This window comes from Mustela lutreola, chromosome 5 (assembly GCF_030435805.1).
Source record: "Mustela lutreola isolate mMusLut2 chromosome 5, mMusLut2.pri, whole genome shotgun sequence".
Taxonomy (NCBI): Eukaryota; Metazoa; Chordata; class Mammalia; order Carnivora; family Mustelidae; genus Mustela; species Mustela lutreola.
Window position 1 is genome coordinate 13,635,364 of NC_081294.1, and position 23,215 is coordinate 13,658,578.

At 40.5% G+C, this 23,215-nt stretch overlaps 1 long non-coding RNA gene across 1 annotated transcript; it reads right to left on the bottom strand.

Moving 5' to 3' along the window:
• Positions 1–1,667: 1,667 nt before the first annotated feature.
• Positions 1,668–23,122, bottom strand: LOC131831301 (uncharacterized). The gene is made up of 3 exons (XR_009353588.1): positions 22,865–23,122; positions 10,525–10,644; positions 1,668–1,773 (listed from the first exon to the last, which is right to left on the bottom strand). It is a non-coding gene; the product is annotated as an uncharacterized LOC131831301 (long non-coding RNA).
• Between the last annotated feature and the right edge of the window lie 93 nt (positions 23,123–23,215).

The window sequence follows — 23,215 nt, forward strand, 5'->3', positions numbered from 1 at the left end:
TACAAATTTATTTATTTATTTAAATATCTTAGTGTGTGTAGTATCACCCAATGAGACCTGGTGGTGAGACAAGTTTTTAAAAACAAGACGCTAATGATAAGAAACGTATTTATTTGCTTATCTTGGAAACTCCCTGAGGAGCTCTATGCCCATTTCCCATCAACCACCCCTCCTCCTGTTTCAAATTTCTTTAGTAGAGATTTGAGGGGTAGAAGAGAGGGTAGGTTTTACTCTCCAAACTCCATTTTACCCTAGTAGTAGTAGAACTGAAAATGACTCTTGCGCATGGAATTAGATGGTCAGGCCCAAAGGCGCATGTTGAACTTGGTCCTGTCTGTGCCTACTTGCTCCCTAAAGCTTCCCGACCTTCACCCTCTGCCTTAGGAATCAGGCCCTGGGCTCATCCTGCTGCAATTCAGCTTTTAGAGCAGAAAAAAAGTCTTTTTCTGCCTCACCATTTGCCCTTGGGGGTTGAAAAGTTGCTTTACTGGTTGTTCATTCTTGACTTATTTAATCCTCTCCCCAATTATTTGCGTATGAGGGTCACCATTTTGCCTGTTTTCTGATAGGTCAGCTCCGAGACATCTGAGTAAGGGAAAGAGTTATTTATTTAAGAACTTGGTAAAAAGGGGATAGAAGCTTTTTATGGGAAGTCACTTAACTGCCTCAAACTCAGGACATTCTCAATTATCCATGCTTAACAGTGTCTGTAAAGAGAGATGACATTGAAATACATATAATTAGAAATGTTTGGTAAACCAATGTGCATCTTCTTTCTCTAGTTCACTTGTATTTTTAAATAAGGTTTCTTTCCGTTTTCTGTCCAATATTTGCTTCTGTTAAGAATCACAGAAATGTACCTAAGGCAGTTTGGAGAACAAGCGGACTGAAACAGAGAATTAGAACCAATGGTCATTTACAAATGTAATAATAAAATGTTGCAAACTTGAGAATTAAGTATAAAAATTGTATAATCCTTGCTTTAGTAACCCCTAGCTCTTATGACTTATCATATTTACCAAAACCATTGAAAAAGCAAAGGACACATTTATAGACAGAAAGTAGAATGATGATCACTAGAAATTAGATAAGGAGATGGGAAATTGGTGTTTAATAGGTATAGAGTTTCGGTTTGGGAAGATGAAAAAAAATTTGGAGATGGATGGTGGTGATGGTTGTACCCTAATGTGAAGGTAATTAATGCCACTGAATTATCTAGTTGAAAATGGGTAAGGGGCACCTGGGTGCCTCGGTTAGTTAAGCATCTAACTCTTGATCTCAGCTCAGGTCTTGATCTCAGGGTTGTGAGTTCAAGCCCCAAGTTGGGCTCTGCTCTAGGTTTGGAACCTACTTAAAAAAATAAAATAAATAAAAAGGAAAAAAGTTTTAAATGGCTAAAAGGGTACATTTCATATATGTGTATTTTATTACAATAAATAAATGGGAAGGAAGAAAATAGAAAGAAAAAGAATAATGCTAGCATCGTCTACAAGTTATCAGTTGAATTAACTAGGACATTTATTATTTGAGGCTCAGTAGAAAACAGGCAATAGTTCTCTTGAAATTACTGTTTGGGCATATCTCTGTAAAAAGAAATCTCAAAGCTTAGTATTTATAGGATATACCATTGGGAGTAAAACACATGTGAAAAATATCATGATAGAAGGCCTTTATTTAAAGTGCGGTTGAAGGCCGCTGACTCATTGGATAACTGGAGTATTTGTGGCTTGAGTAATGGCCGAGCCAAGAATCTTGGAGTCAGTTAGACTCTTTCTTCCTTGGAAAAAAAAAAAAAAGGAAGGGTCAAGAAAATTCTATCCCACTCTATCTTGGATATTTTGTTCAACAATGATTTTGACCAACCCCAAATTCCTCAAATGAGGGAGGAATGTGCAGTGTTTTTGTAACCTTGATTAACTGTGCTATTATTCCCTACAAGGAGGCATACCCACAGGAAGGCAAGACGTAGAAAGGGAAGAGCTAAACCGAGAAACTGTTTTTGTTCCTAGATGATGGATGTTTTATGAATGGGGTCAGTGCCACTTCTGATCTCATCCTGAGAAAAGCCACTCTTTAACCAAAGGGGCAAAATATTTGGACTCAAGTGTGAAGCAACTTGGTTGACTCGACTAAACACCTGAAGAAAATCTGAAGTTATTCCGATATGGTATAATTGATGATTTTTTTTCCCTGAAGTTGTGTTTCTTTTTGCATGTTTTCTGGTTGGGTGAAAATGATCATTTTTCAGTTAGGTTCTTGGAACTGCCATGGCCCAGGGTTGCTATTTACTGTGAACTCCCTGGTCCTGGGTTAGCAGGGATCTGGTCTTCTCAGGGATGCTGTTGAGCACGGTCAAGCAAGGATGTTCTGGAGCCAGATGACCTGGGCACGAACCCCAGGCTGCCTCCTAGAAGATGAGACCTTGGAAACTTGCCCACATCTCTGTACCTTTATAGACGGGTTCCTGTCTATAAACTAGGATGATTGCTGTAGGTCTAACATCACTGATTGATAAGAAAATATGATTTAAAACATGCGGCCTATGAATCAGAGCCCCTTTAGCATTTGTATCAAAGAGTTCAAAACTCCAGAGCTATACCAAATCATCACTTTGTACAACTGAAATCTATTACAATTACACTTCTCAGTTACACCTAACTAAAGCTGAAAAGAAAAGAAAAGGAAAGAGAAAAACTTCATTGCTTCTGTGTACAAGGATAACAGAAAATAAGATGCTGGGTTTAATGAATCATTTCTACATTCACTGAATGATTCACCACGTGCCAGGCACTGGGGATACCAAGTCAATTACTGCATGATTTATGATGGTGCTTGGTATAATAGTAGAGACACACAGAGAGATTATTATGCACTAGGTGGGTGTTAAGATAGAGATATGTGTAAGCTATCAGTGAGGTTTAAGAAAGGGGGATCCTCACAGGTTAGCAGAGGGTGGAAAGAAACAGAGGAAGTTCCTGAAGAGAGCAATCCTAGAAAATACAATTTGACTTTTAAAAAATGAGTAAGTGTTTTAGTTTGTGTCTCAAGAAGATAAGCATTCTTTCTCTTTCTCACAACCAGAATATTATTGTGACCTCTAAATAGATGACAATGGTTGCTTAATTGTAAAAAGATATCTGGTCAATTTTCAATAGCTTCGTGTTTTTTAAAATTTAATTTTTTAATTTTTTTTCAGTGTTCCAAAATTCATTGTTTATGCACCACACCCAGTGCCCGCATGCAATATGTGCCCTCCTTAATATGGTAAATTACTTTTTAGTTGTTCTTTTGAATCAGGATGCAAATAACACACCTTGTAGTGGGTACAGTCTCTTAACAATTCTTTTATCTGTGCTAGGTTTCCTCTCCATCATTCTCTTTTTTTATTCCTTATTATTTATTTGAGGAAGAAACTGGGCTGTTTATCTTTTGAGTTTTCCATGGATGAATTTTTGCTGGTTACATCTTCATGCTGCCATATAACAATTCTCTCTGTTCCTTATAGTCCCTAGAAATATCTAGTTAAATCTAAAGGCTTGCTCAGATTCAGTCTCAGATTTTTGGAGGAGATGGACCAACACCACTTCATGGTCAGTGCGGTGCGTTTCTATTCTCTCTCTTTGGGATGTTTGCTGCTGTTGATGCTTCGTGGACAGGTCCATTCATTCACAGGGGCTATAATGCGAGCCTATTCTAATTCTATCATTTCTTCTTTAGCTGGAATTCTATAAACAGAAATTTGCTCTCTCTTATTATTTGCTGAGAGTGGTATAGGTGGTCTAACAAAGACAAGATGAGTGCCTAGAAAATCCATATTAACAATGGTCCTGTGTCATCAAAGAATCCAGAACCTTTAAAGGCAATAAAATTCTATTTGGCATACAATTTTACTAAAGCAGGAAGGTGAACCAATGGTTTTTTATAACACTCGACACAGGAAGAAGAATTTTCTGCTTGTAACACAGTTTTAGAAACATTCAACTTTCCCCCAAGCTTTTAATAAAAATAGGTTTGTTTCTTTCTTTTTATTTTTTTACAGCAATTACAAAAAGATAATCTTGCTACACTGAAATCCTAGACTACATCTGATATCATTTTAGTTTTCAGTGACCTACTTACTGCATGGCATGATTTACAGTTGAGGTTTATTGCATTAGCGAAATAATGTTTTGGGGGAAAAAAATCCTTTCAGTTTTATTCTCTACTATGGAGTGAAAACTTTCACAATCCAAGTTGGCTCAAGGTTAAGTTATTAAAACAACATTGTACCTCTGGCCTGAGATGGATATGCGCCTTAGCATTGATGTATACAGTTCTGTTTAATCTAGTCCCAACTGAAATCGGCTGTCTGAATTTGCTTGGTGCCATAAAACATTAAGAGGAGCGGAAACATAAGTAACCTTTGAGCTCCTGGGTGGACTCCTGTGTGACCTCAAGTCCCCAATTCTAGTGACCTCAAGTCTCTGACTTCCTCCAATGGGAAACTGGTCGAGCCAGATCCTGACCAGTTTTCCTCTTGCTCTCTCCCTCCAAATCACTGAAATCCTTTGTCTCCAACTACATTAGATCTATTCAGTGTTTCCCTTTTTAATGCTTCCACAATTTCTTAATTTCTACAAAGAGGGGATTGATTCCCACCCCCGGAATATGCCAGCAGGAAGCAGCGGGGTGTGCATATTGGATGGGTCCCAGTTTGAGGAACAAGCCAACAAGGGGAATATTGTCTTTCTTTTCCTTCTTTATTTTATTTTTTAGAACGTTTTTCTTTCTTATCCAGATTAGTCTGACCTCAGCACAATACAACTATAAGCTACTTTTAACGGCAAACTTGAATGTCACCTAGGTTGTGTCGGTGGTTTTCTATGAATGTAACATGATCATCCCAGTGGAGTCACCGCAGTCACTTATTACTCCTAGCCTGATAAAAATACTTTGCTGGGGCTATTATGATGTCTTTTATTTTTAATCCAGTTGAAAATGGGAGCATTAAAGAGCTTAGAAATATTAATGAGAAAATTCCTTGCTTTACATAGAGCACCAGCCCTCACAATGAATTAGAATAAAAGTATTTGCTCCAGTTTAACGCAAACAGAAGCGTCTTCTCTGGGGCTTTCGAGCTGGGCTTTTAAGAAAGAATCCCATGACACACACGTACACAAAATGGAAATGCCCTGGTAGATAAAATTAACGTTCTCTTATTGCACCTGTAGTGCAAACAGTTATAAAAAGAACTGCTAAATAATGTACACTCTCTGATGATTTAAATTGCAGCTGTGCTCTTTTCTATTTTAAAAATCCAGAGGGTTAAAGCCTAATCTAATCCTTTCTTTGTCAAAGTTTCTTTCAAGTGATCAGACCCTTGGAAATGTTCTCATTCAGGACGGATGCGTTGTCTTGAATCTAACCTACATTATTAACAGTCTGCCCATATGCCTCTAAGGGCCTTCTCGTGTTTGCTTATTAACAGATAGAACTTGCTATCTTACTCTTGTTCTAACTAAATAAACCTGTGCTAAAGCTCAAGTGAGTATTAAAAGCAGGGAGGTTTCTTTTTTCTAAAGGACATGACTTACTGTCATCTTTTACCTCTGCGCACAGCCTGCGTGGGACATGGCACAGCAATTATGACGGAATCACCTAGCGAACGAGTTCTTCTTGTACAGTTCATGAAAACAAAAGAGAGAATGGTCTCCCTCTCTTGTGGTGATTCCACCTAAACTTTGGAGTTCAAGACTGATAGCACCACACAGGCAGCAAGAGGGTAGGGCGAGTTTTATTACTCACCTAGCGAGGCTTTCTGGCGAGTGCAGGGAAAGCTCCCAAACAGATGCTTCGGTTTCATCTCATAGATCCCTGCACCAGTCCTAGCGCCAACCTGTCCTCAAGAGCCCTGATTTCTTTGGTTAAAGAATGCTACCATAAAACAAGATTCAGGTGTGAGGTGTACTTGTTGTCACTGGGTTGTCAGTGTTTCTCGGTGGGCCTCTTAGCCAACAGAGCATGGAAATATATGTGTATGTATGAGCCCTTGTATATACATCAATAAATAACTCCATATATTTATGTATGTATCCATTTTATATTTAGCTAAACATTAATTCATACTGACGTCTGTAACTCAAATTAGTACCACATGGATTATTCTAGCCTCCTTGCCTGGCTTGCCTGTAACCTCCCTCTTCACCAGAGAAACCTGGCTCCCACCAACTGCCATTCATTTATTTAATTGTTCAGTTCCAGTTACACATGTGTATTGTTTTCAGAATCATTAATCTGGTTTGGGCATATTTTTAAACTTTCTTCCAATTCATTTCCTTAGTTATTTTCCCCCAATTATCCTTTCTTTAAAATTTTCAAGATTTCCTTTTCTTTCTTTAAAAAAGTGTATTGACAGCTTCTCTTCTGTTCCTAAGGATACTAATTAAAGTTTAAACATTTCATTATGTCTTCACTCTTTATTCAAGATTGGCTCTGTTTCTTCTTTAGCCTTTTTTTTTTTTTTTTTTTTTCGCTTATTGGTATTAGCCTTTGTCTTTTGTCTTGGAGGATTTCATCAAAACCTGATGATCTTAGGCTATCTAAATATGTCTAATTGTAAAATACAGTAATTTGAAATTATTAAAGTGCCTACATAAGACACTAAATAATTTTCCCTGTCAATTTTCTGTGCTGATGGATTAGTTGTAATTATGAAAAGAAACAAAGAGTATTATTTGTTTCTCTATTATTAATGAGATGTTCAGCTATTTGTGACCGAAATATACTCTCTGAGTTAAGTCAGAATTAGGGACCAAGTCTTGTTTTTAAAATATAAGTAACCAGGGAGATTATGATGATTACTACTTTGATACAAATAAACAGCTAGCTAGATAGCCAACTAGCTACAGAATGAGGCATTAAACAAGCTGATTGGCAGCTGTGTATCTTGAAGTAGGACTGATTGACTGTCAGGCATCTTCACATTGGAGAGCAGGCATTTTTGCTGTGGGCCCTCCAGAGAACAGTCACTTCACAGTAAGAAATACATTTTACATAAAGAGCCAGTAAACGCACACAAGTACCAACTTCTCTACCCAAGTTTCATGACACAATATGCAAATTCACTAAATGCAAACTACTCTGATGTTTTCTATTTTAAAAACATCATGACCCACTAAATAGATTCCACAATCCAGTAATGATTCAGTATCAAAACTTGAAAAAAATTAACCCTAAAATCTTCTGTGAATTAGTCTCTCCCAGTCTCTTCATCTTGATTTTTTTTTTTTAATCACTTCCTATCAAACAGGCTTGTCATGGCCAAACTACTTAAAATTTCTGGAAGTGCTGTGATCTCTCTTCACTCCCTATTTTGCACATGTTATTCCATTGCCTAGTAAGTCTTCCTCCCTTTTCTGTCTGCTAATTTTTTCATGTCCCATAGATTCAGCACAGTCATTATCTATCTTGGGAAACTTTCTCGATCTTTTCTTCTTTCCTCTTCCCTACTCATCCTTATACAAAGGAAGTTTTATCTCATCTCTTCTCTTTTTCTTTGTTTCCATAGCAGTTAATACATATATCTTTATCATGCCTAACACACATCCATGTGTTAATATAATCATTGATTTTCATATCTGTGTCTCCCCTGAGAACATATATCCTGGGTCTAAATTTTGTACTTTGTCCTTCTTTGTTCTGTGGTTCTGATCAGACAAGGACTCAGATGAAAATGAGAGATGAGCATATACCTTCTGCCTCTACTTATAAAACTTCTGGTATGTTTGGTCAGGCCATACAGCTTAGATCCAACTTGACTACTCAGAAATTCCTTCTATAAACTCCAGGACCTCTACCCTAAATCTGCATCAACATAGGCCCATGAGTCTAGATCTCACACTCACTTGGAGTAATGCTGATTCCACAGATGGCAAGAACTACCCCCATGCCATGCTGACCACAGGAGAGAGTGAGCTGTAGACATGGACCTCTAGGTCTGTTTTCAGAAAGATGGTAGGTCTGTGACTTAAGCCAGATGTCTCCCTACATGGGGTCAAGAGTGAAGAGAGGGCTCTTGACTTGGGCTCATCTGGATAAAGCTATCCCATTTTTTGTGGAGGAAAAAAAGAGAAGTAGAAAAGGGGAACAGAGGCATTTCTCCAATATTATTTCATCCTAGATGTAAAACACAATTCTTGATCCCCTTTAGAGGAAATGCCTTGTGGCTCTGGGCATTGAGTATCTCATTCTTATATCTATGCCCTTAGCATTTAGTCACTGGGGTGAGCTGTAAGCTCAGCATTTATGGTTGGAAGGATAGGTGTGGATAATGATGTTGGGTTGAGGGACTGGAATTCATAACAATGGAATACAATATATTCAGGACAAGATAATTGGGAAAAGGAAGAAGACAAAGAACAGAGTACATAGTATTTAGGTGTTTGATGGCTTCAAGGGATTGCCTGTCTTACTGGATAACTTAAATGGGATGGAAATGGGAGTTTTTAAAGAAGAAATTGAGGAATTGTGAGATCTGCATATTAGAAGTATCATTAACATGAACACTAATATGGGAAAAGATGGTGGCAGAGGATTAAATGAGGAGTGAGATTAAGTCATTTTAAAATAATTTGAGGACCCAAGAGAATACTCTGGAAGCTCACAGATAATTAGAGAGGAAGGACAAAGTGGCTATTGGGTTAAAATTAAGTACTCCTTTATTATATACACACATATGGACACACATACACATTTTTGCACATACACATAGACACACAAACACACTTTTTGCAACTACTTTTAGTAGTTTTTAGTGAGTGTTTTATTATTGTTTCTTTGGAATGTTTGCTTTTATGATCACCATTAAGGATAGTATTGCATTTTGACTAAAATAGAAGTAATGTTTTAGAAAGGATAATGCTAGCTGCTACAATAAACAATCACAAAAACATCATACAAAATGGACAATGATTCAAGCATGAAGGAAGTTTGTTTGTAAAGTTCAAAATGGGTGTTCTTGATTGGTGGGTGGCTCTCTTCCAAAGATGATTCTGAAATCTAGACTCCTTACATTTGGTGCCTCTGCTGTCTTTATCACGTGGATTCCAAGGTCCCTATGCTTAACTCTATCAAGCCTGCAGATTGGGCAGGAGTGGGAGGAGAAGGCATATCCCTTCTTACTAATCAGGGATGGAAGAGACATATTACTTCTGCCCACATTCCATTGGGGAATGCTAGTCATATGGCCTCACCTAGATTCAAGGCAGGTTGGGACTCTAGTCACTGATTGCCAATCACCTTCCAGCCCAAAGTTATATAATGAGAAGTTCAGGTTTGGCAGACAATTAGCCATCTTTCCAAAGATAGATATTTAGAGATCCTGTGTGTATATCCATAATTTGCCCAAACAAGAGATTTCAATAAGTATTACATTAAATGAAAACTTAGTTAAGTAACATATAACTGAGTAAAATTAAGTAGAATATTTAAAAATTTTAATGATTGTTGCTTGATCAAATAACCAAAAACAATCTAAAAATAAAAGATTTGAGAATCCAATTAATAAACTTGATTTAATGGATACAAATTCTTGCACCCAAGAACTAGAAACCACCCATTTTTCTTGACTGTTTGTGAAACAAATTATAAAAAGTGACAATTTCCTAGGCCAAAAAAACAATCTTTGATACATTTTATAGCACTGGTATCTTACAGTTCACATTCTCTGATTATAAAAATGAGCATAACTCTATTGGTTCTGCTCTGCACGTTCAGATAGCAGGGTTCCTACTCAAAACCAAGCTCCAATAATCCTGTTATCAACTACCAAGGATATAGGTTTCCATTTGCCACAGAAAATGCATTTTAAAGCATCATTTTTACATATTTTAAGATAATTTGGATATGTCAATTATTGGTATAATTACATTTTCCTTACAGTTTTTAAATGTCACCTGCCCTTTGTATTGCTGCATATTACCCTTTGAACTTATAACCCTAATGCAATTTTTTTTTAACTTAAAAAAAAGTGACAGTTTCTGATGACCTACAAATTGAAGTTTGCTTATGAGGCACTTGATTTATAAACTTTGCCCTAGTTAGAATTAGGCAGCAAATTGTGGGGCATAAATGGAGCTCTGTAAACATTTAAAATAAAAGTCAAGTTTATTACTGTTCAATTAATTCTCATAAGAATAGCAATGTCAATCCCCTTCAGTAGAAGCAAGAAGCCATTTTCATTTGTACTGAGTGGATGGGAACTTTCATTCCACTGTGAAATTTGACAAAGAAGGAAAGGGCTTAGCTCAAAAGGAAAACAGAAGGTTCAGATTATTTGGTAGCCAGAAATGTCCCCAAAGTACTTTTGTCCACACATACCCTAGTGTTATTTGTTTTCTGACATAAATCTCCCCAATATGCCCAAATTTCTTAACAAATCTTAGCCCCAATCCCTAATGCACAGACCTTAAAAAAAGAGTGAGAAAGCAAGCAAGGCTGTCTTGGGACTCATGACCTTAGATGCAGTGATAAAGGAATCAGAATCACTATACCTTCGTGCTAGGGAAGTTTAGGGTAACTCACTCCCTTCATCTGACACATGAAGATGAGGAGACCTGGGAGATGGGAGTATTTACTCAGGGTCTTCTTGATGCTTCAGTTCAGAGACTGGGGGAAAGAAAAAGAATATCTTTACATTAGACGTTAGGCGTCCTTTGATATTAAAAGACAAAAAAACAAAAACAAAAAACAAAAAACAAAAAACAAAAACCCACACCAGAGCAGCAAAGAGTTCAGTGGACCAGAAAGGAGATGAAATGCAGCTGGCAGCATGGCGGGGAAGAGCCTGGAAACAGATCACACAGACGTGCTCATACATACAGTCTTCCTGTGTCCTTATTTTAGTAAGTCTAGCTATGCAAAACCATTCACTTATTCGTTCATATCATTCGACAAGTATTATTGGGTTACTATAACATGCCAAGTCCATAAATATCTATCTTCATGGAGGTTATCTTTTCATGGGACCATACTCCTGTCTCAGTTATAAATATACAAAAACCTGGGAACTGAGGCAGATAGGTGTAGTTAAGAAGGTTCACACATAAAATGTAGAATGGATACTTTTAAAAGTTGCATCAACCATTACACATCCAACACAATGGCTGAAAGGAAAAACACCGATAATACCAAGTGTTAGGGGTAAAAATATGGAGCAACTGGAGCTCTAATACATTGTTGAAAGGGATTTAAGATGGTACCAGCACTTTGGGAAAAGATCTGACAAATATTTTACAAGTAAATATATACCTACCTTATAAACAAAAAACTCAAGCCTAAATATTTACCCCAGAAAATGGCAATACAAGTCTGTAAAAAAAACTTACATAAGCATATTCATAGAAGGTCTATTGATTATAAGCAAAAACTTGAGACACCTTAAGTGTTCATCCATTGGAGAATGGATAAACTATGATATATTCATACAGTGCATACTACGCAGCAATTTAAAAAATTAATTGCAGTAGAAAATATCATCTAAGACTATAACGAGAGGAAGAAATACAAAGGATGATTACTTTCAGAGGAAACTTTATTATTATTATTTTTTTCCTAAACATGTCATCAAGAACAGACACAGCAGAAAGAGAAAAGCTTCCACAGTGGTTCTGAACTGGAGTCCAGCAGTAGTTGAGAAGGGGCAGGTCTCTGGTCACTCTTGCTTGGTGTCTTGGCTCCTATCAACTAGTTGGGCTACAATCTGGGCACCAGGATGTTTTATGCTGGGAAAATTGTAAAATTTTAAAATTGTAAAACTGTAACATTGCAGTTTGGATAAATGGGACTAAATAGTGCGTGCTTCTTGACTCCTGGGAACATTGCCAAAACTATAAGAAGACTTGACTTGGTTGATGAACAGCTCTGGAGAGCTGATCTTGGTTTACTTGTTTCCACTACAGCCCAGAGGGCAAGCTATGGTCTGTTAAGTTCACCCTTTCTCAGACAAGAATATTTCACATTTGGTTCCATTTTTAAACACCTTCTTGATGGACTTTTCTTATGCTTCATTGCAATAATGGGATGGTGTTATTTTTGAACATTTGTGGCACAGCAGAAGTATGGCAGTTTATTGATCAGACTGAGTGGGAGGAAAAGGAAGAGTTCGAAGAGCTTGCAGGAAGCCTGTGGTGTCAGTCCGGGATCCATTTATATCCGATCCCAATTGGGCAAATGGAAATGAGACTTAGAAATATAAAACTAGTTTCCCTTGCCATGATCTATTGAAAGTCAAGCCCAAGACACAAGAGTTTGTAAAATGAAAACAACAAAAGAATAAAAAATAAATACCACTATTTTCTTTCTCAGCATCCAATCACGGTCAGTGTGTCTGGGTCCTGTTTTGTTTTGTTTTCCAACTTCTTTATTCATCCTCTCCCTCAATTCCTGCCAAGCCGGCTTATTTTTCTCAGACATTTGGTTCTGTTGCTTCCTCTTCCTTGGTCCTCAATTCCAAAAGCATCTCTGTTTGTCTCGGATAACATGGCAACACCTTAGAGAGGTAAGAGACTCAGAGAGTCCCCACGTGTCCTCTCTGCCTTTTGGAGGTTGGAAAAGTGAGAAAGAAAGGTGAGAATAAAATGGGCGGAGATGAGAGCTGGATGCTGGGGGAGCAGCTCTCACAAATAATGAGTTAATGAGAAGTTTAAGGAGTTTATAGGTCCTCTCTTGCAGTGTGATTGAGACTGTCCTGGGAGACCAGAGGCTGTTCATTTAATCGAAGAAGTAGGTTAAGGCAGGGAATCACTTTAAAAAGTGATACAATTTTGGGGTGCGTGGGTGGCTCAGTCAGTTAGGTTGATTTCAGTTCAGGTCTGAAACAATCTCAGGATGGTGAGATCAAGCCCTGCATCAGCACCACACTCAGCGTGGAGTCTGCTTGAGAGTCTTCGTCCTCCTCTCCCCCTGCCCCTCCCCGCACTTGCATGCATGCTCTCTCTCCCAATAAATAAATAAAATCTTTAAAAAAAATAAAAAGTGATACTATTTCTTTGACTTTAAATGTGTGTGTGTGTGTGTGTGTATATATATATATTCAAATATATATATATATTCAATATATATATATATATTCAAAAGAATATTTGAATTCAAAGGAATGCAAAAGATTGTTATATATACACACACACACACATACACACATATATATATACATACACATAGACACACACACACATATATATTTCTTTTGCCATTCTTTCGATATAGGGCTGAGGACTTTTTTGGTTTTGAGTTTAGTTCTACTGATTGAGGTGCAATGTCGCTTTTTTTTTTTCTTCCCAAAGATTTATTTATTTATTTATTTATTTGTCATAGAGCGAGCACAAGCAGGCAGAATGGCAGGCAGAGGCAGAGAAAGAAGGAGGCTCCCTGCTGGACGAGGAGCCCGATGTGGGACTCGATCCCAGGACCCTGGGATCATGACCTGAGCTGAAGGCAGTGGCTTAACCAACTGAGCCACCCAGGCATCCCTCAGTGTCACTTTTCTTGGGTAAATTATATTCCCTAATATTCTACCTAAGAATCTCCCTATAATGGAGGGAGAATTTAAGGATACCCATGAGACAACTAAAGTACATAATCCTTCTAGGTTTTTGTGACCTTCCCTCATGGCTAGTAATTTATAGTTTTCTCCCATATTTTCTTTGATAGCAATTGTTGTTACTGTCTCATTTTTATTCCATCTTTGCACAGTATTTAACTGTGTTTTCATAGAAAAAATAGTCTTTCTTTTTATAGTTTCATTTCACTAGTTTTCAAAATAGTTAACTGATTTAATTAAATCCTTAAATAAAATAGCAAGTCTAATTTAGATTAAAAAAACAACTTGGAATCAAGTACAACTAATTTTGACAAGAACATAGTTAGCTGGTTGCATCTGAAATTTGTGGCTGTACCAGAGAGAAGCCTACCAGTTTCAATGTTTCAACATGCTGTGAGTCCTAGTAGATTTGCTTTACAGATGGATTTGAGAGTGTTGATTAACTCAAGCAGTTGGAGGGGCAACTGGGTGGCTCAGTCAGTTAGGTATCTCACTCTTGATCTTAACTCAGTTCTTGATTTCAGGGTTGTTAGGTCAGGCCCTACATTGGGCTCCACACATTGAACCTACTTAAAACAAAACAAAACAAAACAACCCTTACCCCCTAAACCCAAGGAGCTGGTTAAGTGGAGGTACCTTGGGAGATAGAACTCTATGTGCTCTGTGGGTTATAGAACTGATTGTGTTTCCAGATTTGAAAAGTAGAAGTCTTGGACTATCATTACAGCATGATGATGACTGGTTTATATGACCTGAGGTACTCTCATGAAAATACCTTAGGGCTTCCCATTTCCACTGCAGTGATATAATGTATGTGGAATTTCAGTATGGACTTCTTGTGATTTTGCCTTAAACATTGCCTTGTACAGGCATTCTCTTTTAAACTAATGTATATTTTTAACTGTTAACACTCAGCTTTACCATTAACATCTTCTCTGATTTATTATTATTATTAATCAAATCTGTTTCACTGCTAGGGAAAACCTTAGGAAGAGTAAAATCTCCAAGAAAGAGAAAGAGTGCTAAAAATGAAAGTAGAGGTTGCCTAAAGAATTGTCTTCTGCATGAACCTGCTGAAAACTGACCCTGACAATGACCACTTCAGTCAATACCTGAGAACAGTCTAGGAGTTTTGAACATCTACCATTTTCTGGCACCATGGTAGCTTCTGGGAATACAAAGCAGTACTGAGTGATGAACTCAGTAAAGATTTACCAATACACTCCTGACCCAGAGTTTGAGGGTAGGCATACATGTAACTATTGTGAGTTTTATGACAGAGGACTTTACACAGGGCTTGACAGAAATAAGGACAGAGCAACTAATTTCTGGCTGAGGGACTAGTGGAAGGGCTCAGGAGATGTTTACACAGACTGGGTCTTGGATAGTGAGTATGTGTTTGTCAAACCAGGAAGGTGGGGGATGGCATCCCAGGAAGAGGGAGAGAGAGCTGTTGCCTAGACTACTCAGTGAATTGACATGTCATGCTTGAGCAATCGTTTGGTTATGGGATAAGCGTGGTATGGGTTGTATGAGTGAGGGTTGTCTAGAGAAACAGAACCAGTAGACAGTGTGTGTATATCATACACACACACACACACACACACACACACACACACATAAGAAAGAAGGGTGGGGGAAGTGAGAGAGATCGTCTAAGGAAGAGCCTCCACAACTGAGAAGCCTCAAGATCTTCCACAGGTAAGCTAGAGGCCCAGGAGAGCCAATGCTGTAGTTCTAGTTCAAGTCTAAATGAGGAAATTAATTTAATTAACATAAAGCTGTAGGTTCAGCCAAAACTCCCAGTCTCAAGAAATGGGAAGAGCCAAAGTTTCAGTTCTAATCCACAGGCAGGAAAAAATGGATGACCCAGCTCAAAGGCTGTCAGGCAGTAGGAATTCCCTCTTATCTGGGCCACGGTCAGATTTCCATTCTTCTCAGGATGCCAGTGGATTTCTCGAGGCCTGCCTACATTAAGGAGGACGATCTGTTATACAGTTTACCATTTTAAATGTTAAACACATCCAAAAACACACAGAAATACTCAGAATGATGTTTGATTGAATATCTGGGTATCCCACAGCTCAGTCAAGTTGACACATAAAGATAACTATCACGGAATCACAGGCTCAAATTGAGATCTTTGTTTTCCTCTTCTGATAGAAGTTATAATGTGGGACAGCTCTCTCCAACCTAGATCGACTCAGCCCCATTAGGACTGGAAGTCTCTAAACACTGCTTAGCGGCCATCAACCCAAACCATGTAGGTCAATGAAGATGCCTCAAGTGGCCATGACTTCCACTGAGAATTCAATAATGTTTTATAAAAATGTGATCTTCAGGGGCACAATGTCAATCTGGTGATATTTGTGGGACTAAATTTATAGAATTAAAATTACCCTGTAATCAAGCACTGGCAATTTGGGGGGCTATTTTCATACCATAAATGTTGATCTGTTGAGCTGTTCTTGGAATCTTATACACACCCCTCCCCCTAAATATTCATCCCTTTTTGCTAAATATTGCACAACCAGCTAAATTAGAATATTTCCTCCCTCTGATCAGCTTGAGCATTTGGAATTTAATAACAGACAGTGTCTTATTTCATCGAAAACTTAAGGCAGCTGCAAGCTTATTTTATACTTAGAAGGCATAATAGCCAAATTCCTCATTTGGGCTGTGTCCTTTGAGCCCTAGGTATTAAGCAAAGATTAGAATGTTGATGACAATTACCGTAATAGCAAACCTGTGTCAGTTATTGATGGCCACATTGCTTTATGTTAATTAAATTAATTTCCTCATTTTATGGGTAGATAAACAGACTTAATGGATTTTAAGCTTCAATTATATTGGTGCATCTAATTCACCACTAAGATGCTAAACTATCTTCACCTGCTTTTATTAATGTTGATAGTGAACCTGAAGTTCACTGATAGTTCAATGATAGTGAACCTAGCTCAAGATGGGTTTCTCCATATGGAGAAATTTGTACCTATACCGATTAAATTAGTCAACTACTACTTGGCGAGATTTCAAAATACCTTCTTTGTGTCAGTGAGAGGAAGGCTATTTCTTGAGGGGTTCTTGGACAGACCATGGACCCAGATGATTTCTGGAAGGGTGATTATCTAAATTGGTCATTCAGCATGTTATTAGTACATTCCTAAAAGGGAAAAGGCACACATAAGTACAGGGAAAGGGGCAGAGATCTGTTCATTGTTTTGTCCAGCCACATGCAGATGGTAAAAACGTAGCTTTAGTTGGCTTTTGGTTATAGCTTTGTGTCATTTACATTTCCCTAACCTGTTGATAGGAGCTGGACCCATCATGAACTAAGATGATTCTCTGGTCATATTGGGATGAGAGAAGCTCAGGGGCAGTGGAGAAAAATCCCCCCAGCCACGTCCCGCGGAGGAAGCTTGAGGGTCATAACATCCTGTAGGCACACTCTAGGCGCTAGGGTGCGTCCAATCCGGTGGCATTCCCAGATACACAGCCTGTGCTGAGGGCAGGAAGGTCTCCTTTGCTCACCTGTGTCTGTTTATAACAGTCCACAAAACCTTTGTTAAGGACAAAGAAAATAAAACGCGCTTGGCTGACTGGAGAAACAGATACACAAATTAACTATTAATTTGTCCTACTTTGGCTTTTTTTTAAAGACTTATTTATTTATTTATTTATTTTAGAGAAAGAGAGAGAGCATGAGTGGGAGAGGCAAAGGGAGAGGGAGAGAACTCTTCAGCTAAACGTACAGCTCGACAGGCTGCTCGATCTCACAGCCCTGAGATCACGACCTGAGCCGAAACCAAGAGTCAGATGCATAACTGACTGAGCCATCCACACACCCCCATCCTACTTTGGCTTTTAAAAAAGGAACAAAAACAGCATTTTCTTAGCACAAATATTTGTCAGTTTCAGACTTCTGACAACTTCATATAAAAACAGCAAATAATAAAACGAGGCATTTTAAAGCATACAAATACGAGCTTGGAAAGTGCACATGACATTCAAAATTTGTCAGCCTCGGTCGGCTACTTATGCTTTTGTTTTGTGTCGGGTGCACAGTACTGAGAAAAATCCTGCCCGGCACAGCTAAATAACAGCAAGTTGCATACATTTAGAAAACACCTCATCTCAAGATCTCGGGATACTCTCTTGATAAACTTAATCCAGAAATTTGGGAGAGGAGCAGCAGGAAATGTTGGTTTCAGTGTGGAATCACTCATCTTCTTGATTTGTTTTTCATTCACTCATGATTGCATAACCGACATTTATACCACGACTGGATTATGTGTGACCAACTTGCCTGGGGTTCGTGGGATGTTTGAATGGGGGGGCTGAGGGACGTGTTGTCAGGGTGGACTCTTTTGAACAATGATATGTGAGTGGACAACAGTGGGCTTGACCTCTTTCTCTTCCTTATTTTTCTTTTAAACCATTTTTAAGTGTATGCTTCAGTGGCATTGAATACATTCACAAGGTTGTGCCACCATCACCTACTTTGTTTTTAGAAGTGATTCCCAGGGGCACCTGGGTGGCTCAGCCGGCTGAGCCTCCCACTCTTGGTTTTGGCTTAGGTGATCATCTCAGGGTCGAGAGATCGAGCCCCATGGCTCCATGCTCAGCAGTGCCTCTGCTTAAGACTCTCTCTCCTTCTTCCCCTGGCCCTCCCTCGTCTCTCCTGTGCTCGCTCTCTCTTGCTCAAAAATTAAAAAAAAAAAAAAGTTTTTCCCAAGGGTCAATGTCATGACACTTTGAAAGGGACACACACATGATATCTGCCATTATCTTACAGTCACCATTTGTATGATTGCCTAATTATTAATTCTTGAGCTCACATCAATCCCATTGCTGATTTATCTCTTTGACTTAAATTTGATTTTTCTTTTTTCCCCCTTAAGGTTAGACTACTTTTGGACTGTCCTTTCCCGGTAGTGTTTCCAGAAGACTCGGAACCCTCAGGGATGCTGGCATTTGGAACTTGTGATATAACCTGATCCCTAGCTAGTGTCTTCAAGACTTTAATTAGCTATTTACCCTAATTTCTTTAGTTAGAATCTCACCTGTTCCCTGAGCTGGCCTAATGACCTGAAATCTCATTGAGTTCTTTCTGAGGAAAACCAGAACATTTAGTCCTATGACATTCCTTTGTACTTTTTTTTTTTTTTTTTGGTCAGAACAGAAAAAAAAAAAAAAAAAAAGAAAAAGCTAACTACATGTTTTCTTCTATAGACATAAGAAATAATACTTGTTGATGAAAATGTCCCATTTTACTAGAATAATTCTCACAATGGCCTTATGAGGTTATGATTATGGCTATTGTAAGGATAATGAGATGGAAGCACAGAGAGGTTAAGCAGCCTGTTCCAGGTCACACAGCAAGGTGAGTGCACAGCTGGAACACAAATCCAAACAGCTGGCTCCAGGGCCGTCACCAACCACTGAGCCCTGGGGCCCTCATACTAAGAACCGCTCCTTCTGGGATGCCACCGTGACTCTTCCCCAGGACTCCAGCACCCATTTTGGAAAATGGGTGTCACAAACAAGAAAAGGCTCATGTAGACTGGACACAAGGTTGTTCTGAGCGATCCCCACTAAGAGAACTGCATCTGTGGACTGGGAGAACGGGTGGTGTAGACGAGTGGAGGCAGGACCAGCCATGTAGACTGGAGGGCCTGGGCAAAGAAGAAATGGAGGGGGCTTCATTCCAAAATTTCTAGGTATTTGAGACAGTGGCTGCAATGCACTGAACCAGGTGTAGGCCCTTCTGGACATGGGACCCCATGTGACTGCAAGGTCTCCCATGAAGCCATCTGGCGCGGGAGGGCTCCCCTCCCCACAGAAGGAACTGTAGCCGTGTGTTTCTGCTGAGCGAGTCTGGATCCAGAAGTTGACGCTGGAGGAGGCTCTTGAGAGAGTCCTTATCAAGAAAACTTAACCCTTGGTGGGTCCCAAGTTCTCATTGAGATCCTCCTCATGTCAGTCATCATCAGAGGGTGACCCCATCAGTGCCTGATGGGGGGTTTGCTGACTGGACAGACAGAAGCAGGGGAACATATGGTTAAAACTGAGAGCCAGCTTAGAGATATTAGTTTTATTTATTTTATTTTTAACTTCCTCATTTTATAAAGAAAGTAGGACCCTGAAGAGCTCTGGAGGGGGGGGTGTCTAAGTCACATAAGGAGATAGAGAAAGTTCTAGAACTAGACCCCAAGTATCCAGCTTCTAGTTCACCATGTTTTTCTTGTGTATGGCACACATTCCTCTGTTGCTGGAGTTCTGGGGGTTGGTGAGCTGGCTGTCTAGGCTCATGTTCCAGCTGTGCACTCACATTGCCATGTGACCTAGAGCAACCTGCTTAACCTCTCTGTGCTTCTACTATTATCTGTACAATGGAGATGACAATAATGTTCTTGTAAGTCTTTTGTGAGGATTAGAAGAACTAATACACATGGAAGGATTAGCATGAAGAAGCCAATAAATGTTATGGACTCAATGTTTGTGTCCTCCAAAATTCACCCAGTGATATCCTGACCCCCAATGTGACATCGTCGAGAAGTGGGGCCTTTGGGAGCTAATCAGGTTTAGTTGAGCTCAGGAAGGTAGGACCCTGGTGATGGATTAGGGTCCTTATCAGAAGAGGAAGAGAGACCAGATTTTTTTTTTTTTTCTCTCTCTCTGCCAAATAAGGACACAGCAAGAATGTGGCAGTCTACGAACCAGGCCAGCTGGGGCTCATCAAACACGGATCGGCTGGTACGTTGATCTTGGACTTCCCAGTCGTCAGAAGTGAGAAATAAATGTCTGTTGTTTAAGCCACCTGGTCTCTGGTATTTTGTGAGGCCAGCCCGGGCTGACGAAGGCAACAAGCCTCGGCTAGAAGGGCTTGCAGACAATAGAACTGGCTGCCTGTCGTGTTCCCAGGCTGGTGACCCAGCATCTCCTCGTTGCTCCCATATACAAAATAAAGACAACTATAGGGATCTTCCAGGTGCCCGCACAGTGCTGAGCACATTGTCTGACAGATTGGGCAAGCTGAATAAACAGCGGTTTTCAGCAATAGCAGCTATCACCTGAAATCCCAAGTTCCATAAACAAGTGATTTTTTTTTTTAAAGACTTTATTTATTTATTTGACAGACAGAGATCATAAGTAGGCAGAGAGGCAGGCAGAGAGAGAGAGAGAGGAGGAAGCAGACTCTCACTGAGCAGAGAGCCCGATGCGGGGCTCGATCCCAGGACCCTGAGATCATGACCTGCAACAAGTGATTTCTTTTATAGAGAGGACCTGCCTTTCATTAAGCAGAGGGAGGATGAAAAGGAAGACTTGGAGTCCTCTTTCCCTCTTTGCAGCCCCCAGAGGGACTGCTCCCCACCCCCCAGGCCCATAAGCCAGTGATGTGTCAGGGACAGAGCCACTGAGCTGAATCCCCTTAAATGGGTCATTCACCCCTCATGCCATGGACCACATCTCATTTCTAAAATGCCTGTTGATCACTGACCCTAAAAGCTATCTGACTAGAAGGGGGAAAACAAAAGGAGCCATAACTGAACAGCAAACCTGTGACATCTGCCTGGCTTAGAAGATAACGTCAGGGGAGAATGGGGCTTATAACATTTGCAGACAGGGGTGCAGACCCAGACCTGGCTTCCGCTGGCTGAGGTGTCCCTGGTGGGGGCACGGTGGGTGGTGTTTGCAAACATGACCTTGAGACCAGCCAGGGAAAGTCCGCTTGCCAATCATGACTAACACGTGTAAAATTAAAAAGCCACGGTGGACCTGAATTCAATTCAAGGTTATGTAAAAAACTAACAACTCAAAAAAATACCAAGGATGCAATAACAGTTTGTAGGCTGGTTAGAAAAGGAGTATTGTGAACGAGACAAGAAACAAAACAAAACAAAATAAAACAAAACACCCGATTAAGATTATTTTTCTCTGTTGGGAGATGTGATTTTAAAACAATGACCTTCACATCCTGCTTACATCAACTGTTAAAAATAACTTTTGGGGTTTTTGTTTTTAGTCTCTCCTGGGCATAGGCTACGAAACCAACCACCTTTGTACATAGAGCAACTTCTTTATAGGAAAGGGGAGGCTGGAATTTCAGAGCGTGGCCAAAAAAAAAAAGCAGAAATGTGAGGGCCCTGCTCTGACCACCGACAACCTTGAAAATTCATCTTCCTAGGGTCACGTCTCCCTCCCACTCTTCCACGACTTCACAGTCCTGCAGGCTGCCTTCTGGGCCCTGGAGGGAGGCAGACAGGAGGGAGAAGCCTCCATTTTGGGGGCTGCCTTCTCTCCTCATTTGCTGTGTGATTGCAAGCGACTCTCCTATTTGCCAAGGCTGAAAACGGAATGATCGCTCCCGGCAGGAAGCTAAGGAACCAGACGTTGCCCTGTAACTCCTGGAAGAAATTTCACCGAGGACCCAAGGCTGATGTTACCAGTCTTTCAGAAATCTCCTATTCGTCCAGGCACCACTTCTAAAATTTTGATGTCTCTTGGTTTGGATGGATAACTCAGGCTTAGTTTTCAAACACTGGCTGCCGAGAGCTGGTTCAGGAGAAACACTTCTCAGGTGGTTCTCTGAGGGTGATCCCCAGATGGGCACCATCAGGGGGACCTGGGAACTTGTTAGAAATGCACATTCTCAGGTCCCAGGCCCATTGTATCAGACACTCAGGGGCTTAGGGCCCAGGGACCTGTGTTGTAACTGCCATCCGGGGGATTCGGGCACATGCTGACGGGTGTGTTTCATCCTTCCCACATTTCCAGCCAGTGCTGTTTTAATGAATCATTAGAAATTTGATGATGGGGGGCCTGGGTGGCTCAGTGGGTTAAGCCTTTGCCTGGGCTTAGGTCATGATCCCAGGATCGAGCCCCGCATCCGGCTCTCTGCTCAGCGGGGAGCCCGCTTCCCCCTCTCTGCCTGCCTCTCTGCCTACTTGTGGTCTCTGTCAAATAAATAAGTAAAATCTTAAAAAAAAAAAAAAAAAAAAAAAAAAAGGATGAACAGTCCTCTGACCGACTTCTCTGCCGAGTTTTGAGTTTCAAGTGTGACTGCCCTGACTGGACCCCCGTGACGCGAGGGTGCTTTACCTTGACGGCGTCGTCAGCCATTGTCGCAGTAGCGCCTGGCGGACGTCCAGTTTCCCACAAAGACGTGAAGGCTCCCCTACAGGAGAACAAAGCGCCACCGGGCAGTCTGCAGACAGGCCGGGGCGCAGAGTATTTAAAGTATTTCTTTCGGGGGTAGTACATACGCCTGTCAGGATGAGAAGATACCTTATGTACACGGCACTCGGGACCAGGGCCAGCTAAGTCGTGTGTCGAAACGCTCTTTCTCCGGGACCGCATAGTCGCTCCCACGTACGGGGCGTCTGTCACTGCGCCTGGCTGCTGGGGGCCCTGCCTTTCCGAGAAGAGATCACTGTTGTGCGCGAGAACCCGTGGAGCCACACTCCGGTATCGGCCCTGGTGGGAGCGAGCACGTCCGCCCATGGTTGGAGCGAGTGCGCACAGCCATGATGGGAGCGAGCACTTGGGGCCTACGTGGGAGTGAGTACGTCGGACCCCCATGGGAGCGAGCACGCCTGCTGGGAGCGAGCACGTCCGGCTATGGCGGGAGCGAGCATG